General features: G+C 36.5%; 1 long non-coding RNA gene across 1 annotated transcript in view; it reads right to left on the reverse strand.

Moving 5' to 3' along the window:
- The window catches only part of LOC143681080 (uncharacterized), a 109817-nt gene extending 92885 nt beyond the window's left edge, over nt 1-16932 (reverse strand). The window contains exon 1 of the long non-coding RNA XR_013174350.1: nt 16643-16932. This is a non-coding gene — a long non-coding RNA (uncharacterized LOC143681080). The remainder of the gene's footprint in view (nt 1-16642) is intronic.
- Nucleotides 16933-17184: the final 252 nt, after the last annotated feature.

Genomic DNA, 17184 nt, shown 5'->3' on the forward strand with positions numbered 1-17184 from the left:
AAAAAAAATTGGAATGTAGAATGTAAGCTTTATATCATGGTTAAAGTTCTTAACTTGATAATGACACTTAAGGTGATTACATAAGTGAATGTCCTGTTGTAGTTTATACATGTGGAAATATTATGTGTTTAAGGAGTATGAGGTGTGCGACCTGCTCTCAAGTGTTTAGAAAATAGATGATAGGACGGTATGGTAAAGGTGGCAAAATGCTAAAATTCATGGATCTGGTTATCTAGGGTGAGCTGGGATATGTTGGGGCACTTAATATGGGGTCTGAACCATTTTGCAACTGTCCTGTAAATTAGAATTTATCTCAAAATAAAAAGTTAAAAAAAGTTCATATCAAAACATTATACATATCAAATCATATCTCATTCATTTTTTAAAAACAATGAGTGTTTGAAATTATGTTCCCCCAGAAAAGCCATGTTTTCTTAATCCTGATTCAATATTGTAGGGTGGGACCTTTGATTAGATTGTTTCCATGGAAATTGGCCCATTCAATTGTGGGTGTGACCTTTTTTATTAGATGGAGATGTAACTCCACCCATTCAAGGTGGGTCTTGATTAGTTTACCAAACTCCTTTTTAACAAGAGGGAAGTTTTTAAACAGCCTTTAAAAAAGAGAAAACATTTTGGACGAAGCTCAGAAGTGACATAGACTGAGACATTTGGAGACGCTTTCTGCTGGAGTGCCAACAGAAAGAGCAGATGCCTAGACACAGATATTTGGAGATGCAGAGCCAGCAGGTACTACCATGTGCCTTTCCAAGAGATGCTAAGAAAACCAGAAGCCAGAAGGATCCTCAGGGGCTGAGAGAGCATTTGAAATCAGAAGCCAAGAGAGGATGGAGATGCCGTCCATGTGCCTTCCCATGTGACAAACATAGGTCTTTCTTGAATCAAGGTGTCTTTCTATGGATGCCTTAGTTTGGCCACTTTTATAGCCTTAGAGCTGTAAACTTGTAACTTAATACATTTCCTTTTACAAAATTCTGGTATATTGCATCCTAGCAACATTTAACAAGCTAAAACAACAGGGGATTATCAAAACATATCTAAACATATTATCAACATTCAGAAATTAAAACTGCCTAGTATAAAATAGTACTAGAATAGCACATCAATAAATCAGAACAAAGAATCCAGAAATTTCCATGTATATATGGCAATTATGTAAAAGATAAAGTTGGTGTTTTCAAACCACCAAGAAAATCATACATTAATCACTAAATGGTTTTGGGACAACTGTGTATTAATTTTTAAAATGATAAATTTAAGACCCTACCTCACAGAAATCTTAAAAATAAGTTCCAAATTAACTAAAAATACAAATATAAAATAATTTTCAAAATAATTATGAAAAATATATCTATAAACCTGAAATTAGGAAAGTCATCTTAAGATATGAAAAGCAAGATATTAAAATAACTAAAAATGAATGAGTCTTGAGTAGGACATGAGATTTTGTTGGTTTGTTCAGAGTGATGCCCCGATAAATCCCAGAGTGAGTTGAACAGTGAATAAAAAGTATTTGCAAAGTTCCCTTCGGGGAATGGTGAGAAAGGGGGGAAAATTCAACTTCCCGAAGTTGAATTCTTGATATTCTTACAAGCAGTGCATACAACCAAAGCCACAGGCTGAGCCTCCAATCTTGGGGGCTGTTCATATGAAACTTGACCTCATAAAGGATAGGTCAAGCCTACTTAAAATTAGGCCTAAGAGTCATCCCCAAGAGAACCTCCTTTGTTGCTCAGATGTGGCCTCTCTCTCCAGCCAACACAACAAGCAAATTCACCACCTTCCTCCTGTTAATGTGGAACATAACTCCGAGAGGTGTGGACCTTCCTGGCAATGTGGGACAGAAATCCTAGAATGAGCTGAGACTCAGCATCAAGGGATTGAGAAAACCCTTAGAATGAGCTGAGACTCAGCATCAAGGGATTGAGAAAACTTTCTCGACCGAAAGGGGAAAGAGTGAAATGAGACAAAATAAAGTGTCAATGGCTGAGAGATTCCAAACAGAGTCGAGAGGTTATCCTGGAGGTTGTTCTCACACATTGAATAGATATCACCTTGTTAATCAAGATGTAATGGAGAGGCAGGAGGAAACTGCCTGAAAATGTAGAACTGTGTTCCAGTAGCCATGTTTCTTGATGATGATTGAATAATGATATAGCTTTCACAATGTGACTATGTGATTGTGAAAACCTTGTGTCTGATGCTCCTTTTATCTATGTTATCAACAGACGAGTAGAACACATGGAATAAAATAAATAATAGGGGGAACAAACATTAAAATAAATTTAGATTGAAATGCTAGTGATCAATGAAAGGGAGGGGTGAGGGGTATGGTATGTATGAATTTTTTTCTGTTTTCTTTTTATTTCTTTTTCTGAATAGATGCAAATGTTCCAAGAAATGATCATGATGATGAATATGCAACTATGTGATGATATTGTGAATTACTGACTATGTATGTAGAATGTAATGATCAAAAGTTAAAATTGTTTGCATTTGTTTGGTGATTTTTAAAAAAATTTAAAAATTAATTAAAAAAAGAATCAATCTTTCTGTATTTTTGATAGAAATTTATTTTGGTTATTCCATTGCTGGAGAATTGTGATATACACATTAGATTTATAATAAAATCCAAAAGAACTATTTGTTTTGGTAAATCCCAATGACAAATGGATCTGACTGACCTTACTTCTTGCCTAACTAGCATAATTAAGTAGGTATTACGGTATGAATTCAGTCTAGAATTACAAAGTCCTAAGCCTTAAGAAACCAGCTTAAACTGGGTGTATAGATTTTGTTAGCCAGAGCAGTAGTTTCGAAACAGAAACTATCATTTTTTGTCATCTCGTGAGTCCTTAGGATGTGCCAGGCATGAAGCCAAAAGTATTATATCTCACGTAATCCTCACGACAGGCAAACGGAGGAGCTGCTCCCAGTCACATTTTACAGTTGAGGAAACCAAGGCTCAAAGGATGGTATGAAACTTCCCCAAGGTCAGCGAGGGTCTGGCAGAGCTGGAATTCAAAATCTGATCCTTTTGACTTCAAATTCTGTTTTTCTAGTCACTATGCTCCTGCTACTACTGAAACTGTTGAGACAGAACAGAATTCTGTCTTCTCTGAGGATGCTCAGCAAAATAATTCCATTAAATTAATTTGAAAATAGGAAAGACTGTGTTTTATTATTTTTTAAATCACTCTCCTTCTTCAAGATTTGGCCTATATAAACCATTACTGTGTGTTCTCATGGTCTCCTAAACTTCCCTTTTCTCTCTGTACTTGGTGTGATTTCTGCCTGAGCAACAGTCTTTGAGGCAGTTTTCTCAAAAAACATAAAACACTATAAATTAAAAAGATGACACTAATAGCAGAAGTGGGTAAGAGAACAGTGTGTCTTATGTTTTTATTTCATGTTAACAGACTAATCCCATTGCTAGAAAAGTTCATCTTAAATCCCTCCTATCCCCATCGTACTCCTCTTACAAAAATAATATCCCTCACTTTAAACTTTCCAGAATAATCTATAAAAAGAAGTCTTTTTGAAATGTTTGAACTTGAAGGTAATGGGGAAATAATACAAAGACCCACTGGCAGCCATTGGGGCTTTCATCCGTGGATTTGCTCTGGGGTGGTTCATTGGTATTTTAAACAAGTGTTTTTTGATGATGGAAAATAAATTGAGATATCAATATGGAAATATACTGTCAATGTAAAAAATCCAACTAGTGAATATGGCTGATCAATCCCATATTAGTAGAAGCTAAGATCAAACAGAATTAAAAGGCCCCTTGTGTGAATTTTTTAAAATCATACCTTACACTTTCTGTTATCTGAGAAGATAAAACAGCTATAAGAGACTTGTCATGTTTACCAAAGAGAATTTTATTCGCAGTGAGTTAGATACACTCAATAATTCTATATGTCTACAACCTGTCTAAAAAGCTGAAACCACCATGGCAGGTCTTGAGAAAAAAACCTGTAAAATGTTCCCCTTCAAATCTCAGTTAAGACTAATACTGATAAATAGATGAACAGGCTAGAAAGCAAGATAAAGACTACTGAAAACATGTCTTCACAACTTGACCAGAAACAAGATAATATCATTGAAATTTTTCTCACAGTAATAAAACGTGATTAAAATCATCTTTAATGGTAATAGTTACTGGTATGAAAATTTGGATTCAATCATTTCTGTTTCAGCATACTATCTATAAAAACTTTGAAGTGTATCCTGAAATTAACATTTCTTTGTATGAGATAGAGTAAAAGCTATTCTATAATAAAGGCTGCTTCTCTTTTATTTTTGATGTCTTATTATTTACTAACTGACTTGTAGATTATCATTGTAACTGGTTGTATTGGTTTCTTTTTTGCTGCTTCATCAAATTATCACAAATCCAGGTGCTTAAAGCAACAACAAATTCATATTTTACAGTTCCGAGGTCCAGAAATTCAAAATGTGTTTGTTCTGAAGATTAGGGGAGAGTCTGTTGCCTTGCATTCTTTGACTCGTGGTCCCTTCTTCTATCTTCAAAGCCAGCATTGGGCATCTTCAAATCTCTCTTTCTCTGACTTACTTCCCTTGTCCCCTCTCTCTGACTCTATGCCTTTTGCTTCTCTCCCATAAGAAACTTAATGATTACACTGGGCTGAAATGCATAATACAGGAAAACCTTCCCATCTCAAGATTCTTAACTTAATCACATTTGCAACATCCCTTTTACCATGTAATGTAACATATTCAAAGTTCCAAGGATTAGGATCTGACATATTTGGGAGAGGGGAACATTTTTCTCTCTGCCACACTAGCTTAGCTGCTAGTTATTGAGACCTCCTTAAAGCCATCCCAGCTGAGTCTAAAGATGCTGGAATATTTTTCCATTTTGTTTTATGGCACAACTAATAATGAATACATGAATGCATTTTCCTGTAAAATATGCAGAAGTTACAGAGAAAACCAAATCTCACTTCAGCATCACATTCAATTTCCTGTCCCTTCTCTTAAGGTAACCACTTTCATCAAAGAGTACCTTGCAAACTACTAGCCCAATTGCAAAACTAGCCACCTATTTGCATAAGTAAATACTTCTATTTAAAATTTGTACTTCATTTTTATTTTTTAATATAAATGATGATATTCTGTACCTTTTCGTTTTCAAAAAGCTTTTTCCCCACAATATACTATTTAATTTTTTCCCAAAGAAATGTTTTTGAGAAAATTAAATTGTGATCAATAGGCATCAGTCCCTTTTTTTTCAATCACTGCATAGAAGTTCATAGGCGGCTTGTTTGTCATTCCTCTGTTGATATATACTTTTCTTATTTCCTTTTTTAAAAGTATAGAAAACAATGTAGCAATACCTCAAGTATACCTCTATGTAAACTTATTTGAATGCTTGTCCAGAGAAGCTCTCTAGGGATGGAAGTGATATAGGCATTCAAAATCTGTTCTCCAAGGGAATTGCACCAATTTACTTACCAGCAATTTCGGAGAATTTCTTTTTCCCCTTTACTCAGTAGTAAACTGAGTTAATATTGTAAGACATTTTTTTTTTCGTACTCAGACTGTTTTAAAAAATGGTATCCCATCCTCACATTAATTTCCATTTCCCTCATGGCCACTAATGCTGCATGTCTTCTCATGTTTCCTGACTATTCAGAATTGTCAGTTTATATTCTTTATCCATTTTTTTTTGTGGCCTACTAAAGGACACAATAAGCACTGGAAAATGCGAAGATTCACCTACGGGGCAATTCCCGCAGAGCTGTTTGGTGGTGAACTAATGTGAGGTGATTCCAAACTGGGGAAAAGGAAAAGGCTTTACCGTGGCCTGTGTCTAGATGGAATGGAATATTCCATCCATGGGAAACTGCAACGGTGGCAGATGCTCGGTGGCTGCTTTGTGGATTGGCATTGTTCTGAGAAAAGTCTTCAAGCCAAATAAGAGGCAAACATCTTAAACAGTCTCAGCAGTTTCCATCAGGAGCCCCAACCTTTCCTTGAAAAAAGGACCTAACGCACATTCAATGAGAAAAGCTACAGCTGCACAAACAAGCAACAACACTTTCTAAAAAGACCCCAAGAATGAAGAGCATTTTCAAAATGCCCAAGCAAGCTCACAAGTTTATGCTCTGCCATATTTCCAGACCATGTACGTGATACGTGATAGGCATTTCAACTTAATACGAAACGCTGCAATGTATGAAAATTTATGTTTAAGGTAGAAGAGGCAACTTAGCTTTAATTGCCATGCAGATTCGTGGTGGTGAATCTAGTTTCGAATCATAAAAACCCTGTCTTGATGTTCTCTACCATAATTTGACTTTAAAAGATCTGTGTGTCAGTTTAGCCTTGGGCTTAGATCTAGCATTTTTATGGGTCGTATTTTCAAAGGAAAGCTGTGGCTGCCAACCTATCTGACACATGCTTGCCAGGTAACTACCCGCAGAGCAATCTGCCAATGCAAAATTTATTGGTATGGCTGTGAAACTTGCACAGGTCCATACTCGAGTAATTGTATCTGATTCTTTCCTTTCTATCTCCTGCTCTTTAGTTTTCTCCTTTCAATACCATAGTACCAGGCGCTTCCTGGGAAAGTCGGCTGAACAAATTCAAATTAGAGGAATGCTGTGTGATGTTTCCTGATTGCTGTGGATTACCAGCTATTCAAAGTGATGACATATTGCTTAAGACAGAAGTTATGAGACTACTGACATATGATGAGTCATATACTAAATTCAAAAATTGTCTATTGAGCACCCACAGTGAGCCAGGCTCCATGCTGGGTAAAGAACAGTCAGGGAGGAAAAAAAAAAGTTCCTAATCTTAGACTGATTATGTTGATTTAAATGGGTTAATGATGCTAACTTGTCAGCTACACGCTAAATACAAATCTAGAAAATAGCATTATAAAAACAATGCCATATTGCAGGAGAGAGCAGAATAAGCATAACTAATTCTTTTTTCTTTCTTTCTTTCTTTCTCTTTCATACAGTCACATTGAAGAATACCTAATTCTCAATGAAGGAAAAAAATCAGTAGAATAAGGGCCCTAGCTAGTCTATCATGCAAATGTAACACATCTAACACTTTCAGATTATATTCCTCTATCATATTTTATACCTTTGTTCCACCAAGTGATGGAGAAAAGTTATCACTCATCAGTCTTCAAACAAATGTAAAATACTACAGATCTAAGCATTGTATTAGAAGTTATTGCATTCCTCAGGCTGATCTATAATTGCCAAGCCCTGAAATTGGTAAAGAAATGGTAGAGCGAAGGGGTATAGGGTATTTCATCAACTACTAACCACCTGAAAGGCCTGTGAAAACCAGTAAATAAGTATTCTTAAAATATGAAAATTCTGCTTCGAACTTGGAGAAACTGAGCTTCTGAAACAAACATGATTGGGCATGTATGAAGGACCAATTACAGAGTGCTTCAGATTGTTAAGTAAGATATCAGTGCACCTGAGGAATTAATTGACCCTTAAGGCATGTCTGGTCAGTCTATTTCAAAATGAACTGAATTCTATTCACTGAGGTTCTCATTAAACAAAATTCAGAATGGATAGTCCTATGGGATTGGATTATAATTAAACATGGAAATTGGGAAAGCACAGTTCCAAACTAGCATTATTTTTCTGGCAAGGAGGGAAAGCAAATTTTGAAAAGTACAAATGCATATGCACACATGCAAACTCGTACCCACACACCTGCCATTCTTTAGGCAGTCATCATTTGCTCACTCCATTAGCTTGAATCATATTTATTTCAAAAACTGCTGGTTCATATTTAAAGGGATTTCATAACCGGAGGGGAGCAGGGCCATAGTAGATCATCAGTGATAACTACAAGAGCTACCAGTGCTGGGTGCTTTATTTACAGCATCTCATTTAAGCCTCCCAGTAACCCTCTAAGACTTGGCAGGCTGGTTATTCAGTGGAAAAATGCCTGACTTCAACAGCATGACTACGAATGAGTGTGACAAGGCATGTTAGACTGAGCAGATGGCCTCTTGTTTCCAGCAAGGAGCCCTACTAGCTCATGACATAAGCTCTTATTTTTACAGTTCATAGTTTGGCAAGAATGGCATGTTTCGGCAGTTCATTATTGTTCTGGCTTACCCTCGAAATGTATAATTTTGGCACTGATATTCAAAATATTGAATTTAGACCAGGGAAAATCCAGTAATACTAGCAGCAGAATGGGAGTTCAATGAGGGCAGGAATTCATCATTGTCTTTCCAATGTCTGGAAGAGTACCTCGTACATTACATAGTAGGTGCTCAGTTAATACTTGTTTGATGAATGAATAAAGGACACTATTGTCTGAATGTAGAACTCGTGTTATGAAGGTGTATGTTTGTTTTGGGCAAGATCCATACTTTTCACCCAATTCTCAGAAAGATCTGTGAAATAAGTTATGATCTGTTGCTGGAAGAAATGAGGGATTCTGACATTGTGCCTTGAGTGGGATTAGATGGGCTCTAAGGGCTTTCCAATTTTAACATTTCATCTCAAAATACTTCTATCTTTTTAGAATGTGAGTATATTTACAACTCACAGTGCATCAGCCCTTAAAGTCACTTTTATAACTGTAAGATTTAAGTTTCTCTTCCTACAGGGTGGGCCTCGGTGGCTCAGCAGGCTGAGTTCTCACCTGCTATGCCAGAGACCTGGGTTCATTTCCCAGTGTCTGCACATGCAAAAAAAAAAAAAAAAAGAAAAAGTTTCTCTTCCTATAAAAGAGTTATGAGTTCTATTGAGCCATTGGGGAGTTTGACGGAATTCTAGAAACTTTGACATAGACAAGTTCCGCTACTCTGCTAATATAAGAAGCCACCCTCCTGTCTTTTTTTTTTTTTTTAGCATCGGAACAAGACAACCAGAACAGACACAGTAACAATCCATGTGTTGTGGAAGAGTGAGAGCAGAGTATTTTCCCATGTGACCAATACCACACAATTGCACATATTGTGCATATTATATTATATGCATATTGTACATATTTCCTAAACAACTAATTAATGGTTAGAGTCTACAAATATTTTTCTGATGTGTGTTTATAGAAACAAGTCATTTCAATATAAAAAGGAAATCGAATATAGTTATATGTTTAAGAAATCCTCTTTATTCAAGTGAGGAATAAAATTGCAGGACACTAGTACTCATTCAGGTAATCCACTGGCACATATTTCCAACATGAACTTCTAATTAAGCAGGACAATCAGTCGGTCATCATGGGCAAAATTAAATTTCTGCAAAAGCAGCCAACTAAAGGAGCATTTAAATGTGGTTTCATTTATAGAGTTTGTGTGGCTTTTAACATAATAAATTCACAAGTAAAAACTGTTGTCTTTTAGAACTTGCATTCCAAGTTTGGGGTTTAGTATTTACAATCACCACAAACCCATTCAGGAATGAGGAGGATAAAATGAGTGTTCATGTGAGATATAGCTGACAGAGGAAGAGGAGAAATTACAGGATTAATACAGCTTCAAACTAGCTTGCGTGTCGATTCTTATTCCAGGCTTCTATAAAGGCCACGAAAAAGGGAATAGCAGGAATTCAGGAAAAAGAGATTTATCTGAAGTCCGCATTGAAAAAAGCCAGAACAAGGGGCAAAGCAGAAGGAAAGCCTGGGACTTGAGGAACAGTTTCCCTAAGTGAATAAGAATTTCTCCGAATCTTCCTGCTTTGTTTAAATTCAGCACCTCCCTTATGATTTTCCCTGATCTCCAATGTCTCCTGGCTGATTCGTCCCGCTTCTTCATCTTTCCCAATTCTTACTTAAGGAAATTCTTCCAGCCTAGTGTAAAAGTTTCTCTTCACAGCACAAGCTCAGCGAGTGCTGTTCAACTAACCATATCTGATACCATTTTAATCCCATGATGTAGTCCAAGGCTGAAGTTACTACAAAGCTTCTGGTATTCCCACAGCGTTACAGGAGTGCTATCCATGAACTTGGAGCAGCATAAAAGAAAATCACGCGAAGTTGTGTCTCTGTGAGTGCCTCATTATCTCAACCAAGGAAATGAATGTTTGCTGATTATTCTCTACTGTTCGCCAGCATGAGCTCTGGATTTCATCCTATTTATTGACACTTTTATAGTTGACCTTGAAGCTCGTTGACAGATTTCAACAGTGATGTATAACAATGAGAAATAAATCACTTCCCCTACCCACACTGTGCCATTGGTGGTTTGTTTCTGCTCTGACTTGCTTAGTGCTATGATTTATTATTCTCTGCTAATTAAATAAAGAACTAGACATGCATTAAGATAGCATTGACCTATGAACTGTATTATAAAAGTGTGGTTTATTTAATGTTATTGAAAAAAAATACAGAAAGGCACCTGGGATAAGAAAGTGCTTTTCTAAAATAATGAGGTTTAGATAGAATGCTTCAGATTTTATATGTTATGTTTGGAAATTCTGCCAAATATGGACCAAATGTTTATCGACAGAAGCTTTTCTATGGCAATCGATTTTGCCATTTTTAAGAAAACAGGTTAAATCTCACTTCTTAAAAAATCTTGTTTCGAAACAATTTCAAATTTAGGGAAGAGGTGTAAAAATATTACATACCCCATACAGAGAACGCCAACATATCCCCACCCAGACACATAGATCCACCAATTTTTAATTTTTTGAAACATTTGCTTTATCATTCTATCTATTTTTCTATCTATCTATCTATGTTTCATCTGTCTTTCTGTGTATTTATTTTCTAAGCATTTGAGATGAGGTTTATACATCATGATCCTCAAACACTTAAGATTGCCATGTACTTTTCCTAAGAACAAAGATATTCATTTATGCACCCATCATAAGCGCAGTTATCAAGTACAAGAAATTTATAAAGCTCAGTGTCTATATTCCAGTATTTTTCATGTATGTGTCCCAGTAATGTCCATTTGGGTATTTTCTTCTCCATTACTAGATCCAGTCTGAGATCACATACTGCCTTTAGTTGTTACTGTCTCATTGATCTCTTTCTCTTTCTGTTTTGTAGATTGCGGAAACATATATACAGCATGAACTTTCCCACCTCAACACTCCCAAGCACAGCGCTAAATGGGATTAATCTCACTCACAATATTGTGCTACCCTCACCACCATCCACGATCAAAACTTTCCTATCATCCCAAACAGAAATCCTGCACCCATACGCATTAACTCCCCATTTCCCCTCTCCCACTCCCAGTTACCTGTTCTCTACTTTCAGTTTCTATGAATTTGCCTATTTTAGCTATTTCATATAAGTGGAATCATATAATATCTCCACCTTTGTTTCTGACTTAATTTGCTTTAACAAGATGTCTTCAAGATTCATTCATGTAGTAGCTTATATCAAAACTTCCTCCTTTTTTATGCCTGAATAATATTCATCATATATATATTACACGTTTTGTTTATCCATTCATCTTTGACTGAACATTTGAGTTGGCCATCTTTTGGCTATTGTGAATAATGCTGCCATGAATATTAGTGTTCAAGTGTCTGTTTGCGTGCCTATTTTGTGCATATCCCTAGAAGTGGGATTGCCAGTTCATATAGTAGTTTCACGATTAATTTTCTGAGGAACCACCAAACTGTTTTCCACAGTTACTGCACCATTTTATATTCTCATAAATAATATACTGAGGTTCCTATTTCTCTGCATCCTCACCAGCACTTGTTATTTTTCCTTTACAAAAAAATAGCTTTTCTTAGTGGTTGTGAGTTGGTGTCTCATTGTGGTTTTTATTTGAATTCCCCTAATTGCTAAGGATACTGAGTATCTTTTCGTTTGCTTATTTTCCTTTTGTATATTTTCTTTTGAGAAATGTCTATTCAAGACCTTTGTCCAATTTTGTAGTGAATCCCATAGAATCCCTTCTCATTTCTTTCTGTCCATGTTTTTCTTTGTGGTTTCATGGGGCTTATGTTTTAAATTCTAAATCTTTAACAACCTTGATACCAGCTTAATTTCAATAGCATACACAAACTATGTTCCTATACCCCTCCACCCCCCCCACCTTTAAGTAATTCTTGCCACAAGGTACATGTTAATTCATTATCAATGCAAACTATTAATTTGTCTTTACTTTCTATGCATTTGTATTTTAGATGCTGTAAGAAGTATGAAGTAGGTTTACTCACCAAAAGTACAATAGGACTGGCATTTGCCCATGCTGCTGCCTTTTTCAGAGATCTTTATTTTTTCACACAACTTCAATTTATTGTCTAGTGTCCTTTCCTTTCACCTTGAATAACTTCCTTTAGCATTTCTTGTCGGGCCAGTGAAATGATGATGAACTCCTTCAACTTTTGTTTGTCTAGGAATGTCTTAATCTCTCCCTCATTTTTAAAAGTCAGTTTTACTGAATATAGAATTCTTGAGGAGCTTCTTAATGGCTGATTCAATCTCTTTACTTGTGATTGGTTTGTTGAAGTCATCTATTTCTTCTCGAGTCAGTGTCGGATGTTCATGCCTTTCTAGGAAGTTGTCCATTTCATCTACATTGTCGAATTTATTAGCATAAAGTTGTTCATAGTATCCTTTGTCATTACTTCCTTTATTTCTGTGGGGTCAGTGGTTATGTCTCCTCTTCCATTAATGCTTTTATTTATTTGCGTCCTCTCTCTTCTTCTTTTTTTCAACCTCACTAAGGGTCTACCAATCTTATTGATTTTCTCACAGAACCAACTTCTCATTTTGTTGATTTTCTCGATTGTTTTTATGTTCTCAATTTCATTTATTTTTTCTCTAATCTTCATTATTTCTTCCCTTTTGCTTGCTTTGGGGTTAATTTGCTGTTCTTTCTCTAGTTCTTCTGAATATAGAATTCTTGATTGGCAATTTTTTGGCTTTAACACTCTAAATATGTCATCTCACTGCCTTCTTGCCTCCACGGTTTCTAGTGAGAAATCAGCATTTAGTCTTATTTAGGTTCCTTTGTATATGATACGTTGCTTCTCTCTTGCAGTTTATTTTTGGTATTTGACCACTTGATTATGATATGTCTCAGGGTGGAACTATTCGAGACTATCTTTTTTGAAATTCATTAAGCTCCTTAGATGTATAAATTCATGTCTTCCATAAAGTTTAGAGAATTTTCAGCCATTATTTCTTGAAATAGTCTCTCTTTTATTTCCGAACCCCCACAATGCATACACTGGCATATCTGATGTGTCCAACAAGTCTCTCAGGCTCTATCCACTTTTCTTCAATTTTTTTGCCTTCCTGCTCCTCAGACTGAATAATTTAAATAGTCTTATCTTCAAGTACACTGCCTCTTTCTTCTGTCAGTTCCAATCTGCTGTTGAGCCCTTCTAGGGAATTTTTTTATTTCTGCCACTGTGGTCTTCAACACTTTTTGTTTCCTTTTCATGATTTCTATCACTGTAGTGGCATTACCTTTGTGTTCATCTATTGTTTCCTTGATTTCTTTTAGTACTTCATCCATGTTTTCCTTGGTTTCTCTGAACATTTTCAGGACTTTTTTTTTCAATCTTTTTCTGGTTTTCCTCACTGATGATTTCTAATTCTTTATTCTGCTCTTTGCACAAGCAAAAGAGCTGTTTCATTGTATGTTTTATAATATTTTGTTGCAACCTAGACATTTTGATATTTTAATGTATTATCTCTGGAATTTAGCACTGAAGTATCTGTTTCTTGAGCTTCTATCCAGCTAGTATTATGATAGATATTTCCTTGAATGCCAGGATCTAACAGAAGGAGGAGGAGGAGAAGGAGGAGGTGGAGGAGGAAGAGGAAGAGGAGGGAAAGGAAAAGAAGACACCTTCCTCGGACTTTGAAGATTGGATTGAATAAGTAGTCCATTAGTTTACCTGCCCTAACAACAAATGTAGAGAATACCCTAAGGAGGAAGTTTAGGGTCTTCCCCAATCTTTTCTGCACATGCATCCTGTCTTGTAAATGTGTGCATGACCCTAGGAATTCCCCCTTTTATACAGATCCAAATGTCCACTTTTCTCCAAAAACAATGTTTCTTCTTGGTCCCAGGCACTGCACCGTATGTCCCTGCCCCAGGCAGCTGTGATTTGACTCTTCTTTGGAGCTCTGTAGGAGAGCTCCGTGAGCTGCCTTTACAAGCTTGGCCAGTTTGGGGACAGCAATCCTGCAATGAGTGTCCTGGTTCAGCCCTTTAGATGCCAGCAGACAGATTGGCACAGACATATATATTCCCAGTATGTGCATCACAATTACTCTGCTCCCTCTAGATCTGCCATGGGAGCATGGGACAACTCCATGCTAAGCCACCGAAGGGATAAAGGAGGGGCCAGACAGGCTGTTATAAGATCTTACCATTTTTAAGTTACACTTTTCTTGATTCTGCCCTTGCTTTGTTTCTAAAATCCTTTAACTGTGTTCCAAAGCTTTGAGAAAGATGGTTTTATCAGATCTCGTTTGTTGTTTAAAGTTTCTGTTGGAAGACAGAGCCCCGGAGCAACTTACTCCAACGTATGCATGACCAGAAGCTAAATCTCACTTTTTATAATATCCATTTTCTTTCATTTTCATATATTCTGCCTGCATATACTAAATAAATAATGCATATCATTCCTAACTACATATGTATATCTAGTGTATGTATAAACTTTAAGCACATGGTTTTAGAATATTTGTTAGGATATTTATAGAAATGTAGGTGATCAAAACATTTTAAAACTATATTAAAAACTATTAACATGCTACTTAAATATTTGAACTGGAGGAAGTGGTCTTTAAAGAGCAGCAAAAACCTTAGGATATTTTCAACTATGTGCTACATTTTGTGAATACCCACGAATTTAAGTCCTTACCTAAGGCTAGAACATCCTATTGATGAATTTATTCATATGAAAGATAGAATAATCCAAGCTGCATTTCTGTATAGTTAGTGCTTCCCCAACTGACATCTATTACACACCTATTGTGATGGGCAATTACAGTAAATGAGAATAATGAATTAAAATGTTTGATAAAAGCATAGACTGAGGTCTCCATGTATTTTGCCAGAAAGAAGGGAAATATCTAATTTGAAAATCCATCCAAAATAGACTAAATGTAAAAAAAGGCAGGGGTGGGAGGCAATAAGGGACTGGAGTAGCATGAAAGAAGTTTAAAACTAGTTAGAGCTAATATGGGTTTTAACTATACATTCTGATGTTAAAACATGTCATTGATTTTGTGGTTTGTCTATTCACTCCCCAGAGATTATGTGTGGGCGCATATGTATTTAATTCATGTGTACGTGTGACTCTAATCAGAACTTTTATGACATTAAAAAATTTAGACCTTGAAACACTTACTAAGATAAAAACAGTGCGATTTCCTTTCCTAGACATTGTTTAAAGTAGGATAGTTCCTCTAGATCCCTTCATGAACAGTAAGCTTTACACTGCATAGCTTTTTAGGTCCCTTTTTATTTTGCCATTGTATAAAAGTGTCTAAAGCTACAAGATTAATATTGGCATTCTGCAAGTTCTCCTGACTTTGGGCTTTTATTTCCACTTTCTTGCAAGGGAGAATTCAATCTAGGAGGTATGTGATGGCTTTGGGGCTTTAGAGTTCCAAGATTTTCTACTCATTTCTTTACTATCCAATGTAAGGTGAGAAGGAAGCTGTGAGCTTTATAGTGTTCATAGACCAAGTGAATTTTGCATGCTGTCTTCAATACTCCCTTGATTTTTGCCCACATCTCAAAGCAATCTTCATTTGAGCATTGCATCAATCCTTTTCAATTCAATATGAATCTGGCTGACAACCATGTGACTCAAATACTTAGCAGCTAGTTTTCTGACCATGATGTGGTGAAGTCTAATGTTCAGGATTCACTCATGTCACACACAAAAGACATATTCAAACCCCAACCTCTGGTTCTGTAGGTACGAACCCATTTGTGAATACTACCTTTGAATATGTCAAGGTGAGTTAGGGTATGAACGTGAACCCATTTATGACTAGGGTCTTCAAAGAGCTTATTTAAGATGAGGCCAAATTATAATGGCTCGGTCCTTAATCCATACGTTTAAAGTTCTTATAAGTAAAGGAAATTTGGATGCAGAATCAGTGGAAGTCAGAGGTCAGTGGAAATCAGAGAAGCAAGTACAAGAAGAGAGAAATCACCATGTAATGGAGGAATGCTGTCACACTGCAGACTCTGGAAGAAAGCAAGTCTTACCAGTACTTTGACACTGGGTTTCTGCTTCCAAAATCATAAGACAATAAATTTCTGTCATTGTAAACCAAGCCATTGTGTGGCATTTGTCAGAACAGCCCTGGCAAATTAAGACAACTAGTGTTACACCCTCCATAGAGAGCTGCTGGAAGGATGTTTAGAGATGTTTAACAATCCTAGTTATTTATTGAAAAGGAATAAAGCTAAATGCGAAGACATAGAAGAAGTGCAACATTTTTTTCTTATTCTCTCTGACCCCTTCTCTATTTTGACAAAATATAGTATGAAGTATCCTTAACATTTAATGTCAGTAATATATTCTTTTTCTACAATTAAGTCAGTTGCTTTTATTTTCAAGACTTTCATTTAGATGGCTCCACTTCCATAGCAAACCACTCCCTGCCCCCAACACAACAGCATAAAACAACACTAATCATTAATATTTCTCACAGTTCTGGGGTTGACAGAGCTCAGCCAAACAGTTCTCACTGTTTTCGAGATTTTCCATGCAGGTGCAGTCTGATGAAATCTGCAGTCAGATGGAATCATCCCCAAGTCTTCCTCACGTACATGAAAGCTAGTTCATGTTGTCTGTCAGGTAGGACCTCAGCTGGCCCTGTCATCTAGAATGAGCCTCTCCAATTAGCCTGTGCTTCCTCACAGCATGAATTCTCAGTTCCAAGACCAAGCATATCAAGAAAGAGAGCTAACAAAGAGAGCTAGGAGGAAGCTGAGTTGCCTTCAAGTCTATTTCCGGAATTCACATGACATCACATCCACACACAAGGATGACGACAGGCACAAGATTCCACCCACCTTCAGGGCGAAGGTACACAGACTCCCCCTTTTAATGGTGGAGTGACAAGATCACACTGTGAGAAGGGCAAAGGAGTTGAGTTCCTGGCCAGTGTTAGAAAATATACTGTGCCACAGCTGATAACCAAGGGATGAACTAGAAAAAGAGGAACAACTTGAAAAGGCAAACATTTCTA

The sequence above is a fragment of the Tamandua tetradactyla genome, chromosome 4, assembly GCF_023851605.1.
Source record: "Tamandua tetradactyla isolate mTamTet1 chromosome 4, mTamTet1.pri, whole genome shotgun sequence".
Classification (NCBI taxonomy): domain Eukaryota; kingdom Metazoa; phylum Chordata; class Mammalia; order Pilosa; family Myrmecophagidae; genus Tamandua; species Tamandua tetradactyla.